This window comes from Taudactylus pleione, unplaced genomic scaffold (genome assembly GCF_031769625.1).
Source record: "Taudactylus pleione unplaced genomic scaffold, aTauple2 ptg001003l, whole genome shotgun sequence".
Lineage (NCBI taxonomy): Eukaryota > Metazoa > Chordata > Amphibia > Anura > Myobatrachidae > Taudactylus > Taudactylus pleione.
In genome coordinates this window covers 294,552-300,712 of record NW_028285404.1, presented here as the reverse complement: position 1 = coordinate 300,712, position 6,161 = coordinate 294,552, and positions in this window count along the sequence as shown.

The window sequence follows — 6,161 nt, the reverse complement described above, 5'->3', positions numbered from 1 at the left end:
CTACAAGATCTGTAAGCGACTGCACAATTTCGACATTGTAATTGTTCAGTCGTTTGTCAGTCGTGTGATGAGCCTGCACTGAACGAGCAGACGTTCAGTGCAGGCTCATCAATCATCTGGAGACATGCTGAACCTGACGATATAGTCAGGTTGACCAGCATGTTTGAAAGATGATAGATGTCTAAACAACCAGCGGGCACGCGCATCGCTGGTCGTTTTAGACACTTTTGCAAGCGATTTGCAAACGATTGAACGATCGTTATCGTTCAACTTAATAGTCTAGTGGATACCCCCCTTAAGAGTGGTGTGAAAATAATAAAACTATGGGTGACTTATATTCATAATATTTGGATCCTGAGGTTATATTGTTTTTTTAAACAAACTGTTATCCGTATTATTGGGAGATTGATGTATATGTGCCATTTTAGATTATTGACCGATTTGTGATAATAAATGTGTTTATTTTTAAATTTTTTATATTTTCTGTACCAGTTTATTTATCAATTAGCGCAAGGGTTTTTTTCTGTTATTGTGGAACACCTGGTTTACAGGTGTTTGTTTGTGTGCAACCACAAGCACACTGATTCTTTGATGAATAAATATATATTTATTCATTTTTTATCATTCAATTAGCGCCAGGTTCTTTTTCTTAAATGTTACTTACCTACATGTACCTATAGCGCAATCTCATTAACAATATCTCCGCTTTGCTATACTACACCAATTTCAGGCTCTGCCTTTTGGCCTTTCAACGGCTCCTCAGGTCTTTACTAAGATCATGGCAGTAATGGTGGCCTATCTTCGTCGTCAAGGGATCAGACTGCTCCCATACTTCATACTATAAGATCTCTTGCTGTTAGCCAGCACCCAGAAATTCACCACCATCTACAGGGAACCATTGCCTTTCTACAAATGCACGGTTGGCTGATCAACTGGAAGAAGTCTTCCTTGACACCTTCTCAAAGAATGGTACATCTGGGAGCCCTCCTGGACTCTCAGGTTCAGAGAATCTTCCTAACAGCAGACTACTACACAGTCACTGAGTGTCAATTCACTCTTCAATGCAGACCCTGGGATTCATGGTGTCCACCTTCGACACTACAGGCCCTTACAACACCTGATCCTCTCCAGGTGGAACGGGCTGCTCCATCTGCTGAGATCCCATATGATGGGCTTCTCACCATAGGTTCGCCTGTCCCTAGCCTGGGGGCTTCAGACGCCTCACTTAGACAAGGGACGCCCCTTTTGGATCTCAGACTGGGCACTCCTTACCAAAGATGCAAGCCTCCACAGGTGGGGCGCAGTGACCGGCTGGCACTTCTTCCAAGGCTGCAGGACTCCAGCCGAGTCTTACCAATCAACGTCCTGGAACTCCGAGCCATCTACAGAGCTTTCACTCTGACTCAGGATATTCTTCAGGGCAGGCCAGCACAAGTACAGTCCGACTACACCATGTTAGTGGCCTACCTCAATCACCAAGGAAGCACTCGAAGTTGGACAGCAATGGCAGAAGTGTCTTACATTCTCACATGAGCCGAATGCCATCTCCCAGCTATCTTTGCCGTGTTCATCCCAGGAATTCTCAATTGGGAAGCGAATTTCCTCAGCCATCATGACATGCATGCAGGAGAGTGGGCTCTACATCCAGAAGTCTTTTAACTCCTCGTGGAAAAATGGGGTCTACCGAATGTGGACCTCTTGGCTTCAAGACACAACCACAAACTTCCTGTATGGAGCCAGGACAAGGGATCACAACGCGACCTTTGTGGACGCATTATCTGTGAAGTGGACCTTCCATTTGGTGTACCTATTCCCTCCAATATTCCTTCCTCAGGTTCTTCGGAAGTTCAAACAGGAAGGAGGCACAGTCCTGTTGGTAGCTCCGGCTTGGCCCAGATGCCATTGGTATTCTGACCTTCAAAGTCTCTCCATAGATGTTCCTCTTCAACTTCCTCAACTAGACCTGTTGTCTCAGGGTCCCTGTCTACATGGCCCGCCTGTCTTCAATGGCTTGGCTCTTGAGACATCCATCCTAAGGGCTAAGGGATTTTCTAGCTCTGTGGTCCAGACCATGCTCAGGGCACATAAACCGGCCTCGGCCAGAATTTATCACCGGATATGGCATACATATTTCCAGTGGTGTACTCCCAGAAACTAAAACCCTCAAGTTTTTAAGGTTTCTAGATACTTGTCTTTCTTCAGGCTGGACTGGATCTTGGACTCCGCCTAGCATCTCTGAAAGTGCACACCTATGCTCTCTCCATCTGGTTCCAGTGCAGAATTGCTCCTCTACCAGATGTCACACCTTCCTGCAAGGTGTTGTACGTATACAATCCCCCTTTGTCCCTCCAATGGCTCCGTGGGATTTGTCAGTGGTTCTCCACGCACTTCAGGAACCTCCATTCAAACCCCTGGATTCAGTAGATGTCAAATGGCTCACTGCGAAGACTGTTTCTTCTGGCTATAGCATCTGCCTGTATGGTATCTGATTTAGGGGTGCTTTCCTGTCATTCCCCATTTCTAATCTTTCATGCGGACAGGGCTGTTCTTAGAACGCCCCCTGGCTTCCTTCCAAAGGTGGTTTCTCGTTTCCACCTTTTAGAGAAAATTGTGGTTCCGGCCTTTCTATCAAAAGACCTCTCGGCTGGTGAGGCCTCTTTGGATGTGGTCTGTGCTCTGAAGATCTACGTGGACTGTACTAGCTCCATCAGGAAATCTGACTCCCTCTTCATCCTCTATGGATTCCATGAGAAGGGATGGCCAGCTAACAGACTTTGGCCAGATGAATTCGCATGTCTATCTCATAGGCTTACACACAGACTGGACTTCTTGTGCCGGCTTCAGTATCTACTAATTCTAATCACTCTGCGGGCAGCCCAATGTGGCGCCTCTGCTGAACAACTATGCAAGGCGGCTACATGGTCCTCTTTTCACACCTTTCTTAGGTTCTATGCCTTTGTTACATTCACCTCATGATGCTTCCTTCGAGTGCTGGGTTCTTCTCTCAGGTGCATCCCCGCCCTTGAACAACTGCTTTGGGAAAACCCCAATGTCTCCCTGTGGAGCCGTATGGACCCTACAGAAGGAGAGTTATGGTAAAACTTACCTTGGTTAACTCTTTTTCTTCGAAGTCCACAGGGCACCTGCCCTGACTTCTATTGGTTTATTCTCTTGGTCACTTGTTTCCTTCTCTGTGTGAGAGGGTGATTCTTCAGTGTACCCGTCTTCCTTCTCTCCTATCCTGCTCCTGCCTTGGGCTTGTTAACAAAACTGAGTTGCCCTCAGGCTGCGGGCGAGGTATAGGGGGAAGGGCCGAAGCATGCTGGGATTGAAAAGCTTTGCTATTGGTGTCTGGTCCACCAAGTCCCACCTACACCCCATTGTCTCCCTGTGGACCCTATGGGCTTCGAAAAAAGAGAGTTAACAAGGGTAATTTTACCATAACTCTCCTTTTATCCTCTTTTTCCCTTCCCACACTTAACAAATCTCCCTTGCCATGACCGCACACATGGAACTATTACATCCTCATCATGTACAGTTATGTACATACATATACAACACAGTAGTTATACATAGTTATGTACATACATATACAACACAGTAGTTATATAGTTATGAAAGATGCAATAATTATGTTAATTTATCTTATGTAAAAAGGAATGTTATTTACTGTATGTTAAATTAAAAGGTATCTGAAATGAAGACAAATCTACATGCAAACTGTAACACACAAGTCTTTATTATTATGTATATCATGACTCTTAGGAATTTAATTATAGGAAAACAATTATTTTTCTTGGTTCAACCTGTACAAGTAGTTTATTGATATTAGTTATACATTTCCATTAAATGGTCAGTATATTTGCTTCACTATAATACAGCCTCATATCCTTTAACAGTGTCAATAAATAGTAAATTTTTTTAACCATGTTTTCATATTTATATTAAGACCTGTAAGAGCTTTATAGACTCCAGCCATGGGAACAAGAAGTTGTGTACGCCGGTCCTGGTCTCTAACAGGACTGTCCTAACTCAGGACAAGTAGTGTGTGTGCCTGGAAATCTGAGGACCACATCAATCAATAACTGACAGACCAAATATCGATATCATCACATTGTTACAGTGTCAGTCACCAGACAGTGGTGAGATATTGTCCAAGGTGTGACTATTGTATACATGGGTGATTGCAACTGAACACACATATACATATATACTGATCACACACATTACAGAAATATGAAAACTATATTCTGGACAGTTTTCATTTTTGCCTTTTGGTAAAAGTACAGAGATTGGCCCATTGATGCCACCGTTTCAAGTTAGCAAAAAAAAAAATATATATTCTTAGAAAAGATCATAAAGTGTCAGATTCTCACCCCCATCTCTATATATAGGAACAGGTCATCCTCTATTACTATGTCCGCCTTCCCTCAAACACACACACTGCCTGATTCAGAACCACATGCCCATGTGTTATAGTGTACACACTAAGGAACAGCTGTGATTGAGATGCGCAGTATGAGAAATGTCTTGGAAAGTGCTGGGGTTTCCTGGGCGGTGACTGGAAGATGGATAAACAGATGCACGGAGATGGTTCCTCTTATGCGAGTACGGCGAGTGTGTCGCTGAAGTATTTGCATCCACAAATGCTCAAATCACATTGGGGGCGGCCATATTCAGATGGGAAATCTGCCCCTGTCATAGTGTTGGTGCACGTTTGGATGGTGAGACCGATGGTAAAAACTTAATAAGCACCAGGGAGTATTACACTGTGTATACTTATGCTGAAAGTGGGCATCTCATTCCTTGCACAGTCACATGGACAGACAGACACCAGGGAAGGACCTGGTAGCAACATTCGCATATAGTCTCAGATGGGCGACTGCGTCTGTATCTAACTGGGAATCAGGCCCACAATGTCTGAGTCAGCGACGCTACCAAGGCTGAAGTGCCAGTATGGGCAGTTGCCATGGTGTAACATATAGTAATTGTATACAATACAGAAAGTGGGCCAAGGTCGTTTTCAATAATTGCCATTATAGCTCTGGGCTTGCCAGTTGAGCTGTACGGCACTCATTCATTCAGAAAAGGGGTGGCAACATGTGCGGCAGAGTCAGGTTGTTCTCTCTGAGTCGATTAAACTTTTAGGCAGGTGGAAGTCTTCTGCGTTCAAAAGTTATTTAAGAAGCGACAAACTACAGAAGTAGCGGTGCTCCCTGCGAGTTTGTTCTTTGGGAAACCCAGGGCCTTATGCCACCCACCGCTAGGGGGGATTTGGAGTTCTTTTCACTTTTGTCCTCAAAAAGGAAATAGAGGTTTGGTGTCGTTCACCTCCATCTGGGTCACCCAAATAACTTTTGCCTTGGTTATCTGTTAATGATTATACGTTACTAATGCTTTGTTAGAAATTTTCGCATTTACAGTTTTTTTGGGAAGAGATTGTCGGGTGTGGATTGTAGGACATTCTTTTGTTTTCTGGGCTAGCAGACACCCTTGTCCCAGGTCAGGTCCTTGCAGAATCCGCTGGATCGGGTTAAGAGGGTTTAAATGGAGTGGTCTTTTGGTCCTTCTTTGGCAATTAGAGAGTAAGTGGGGGGTCCCGGATTGTTTAGTGGTACATTTAGGTGGTAATGGATCTGGGTACCTGGAAAAGGAGTGGAGTTGATTATTGCAATTAAGCGGGATATGAAGGTAATTGCTGAACATTGGCCACACGTTAAGCTCTGTTGGTCAGAGGTCATTTCGCGCAGGTTTTGGCGTGGTACACACAGTGGGCCAGCTTTAGATCGGATCAGGAGAAAGTTGAATGCTGCAGTGTCCAGGTTTGTAATTGGTTTAAATGGGTTTGTTGTGAGGCACCCGCGTCTTCGTTATGAGGAGCATTTGAATAGGCCAGATGGGGTTCACCTGACGGAGGAGGGTCTAGTTATTTGTCATAGCCATTGTCGTGTTTGGTGTAGCAGGGGTGTTTCTAGGGTATTGGTGGCGTGACGTGGTCAGAGTCCACGTTTGTGTGGCGGAAAGCAGTGCTCATCGGCGACTCAATTTAGCGCACCAGATCTTGGCTAGCATTCCCCCTTTGAGAGAGGTGAGTCGGTCATTACTTTATGAGAGGACCAGGTCTCCATCCTAAGGAGGGACCAGCATTGGGCTAGTTAAGG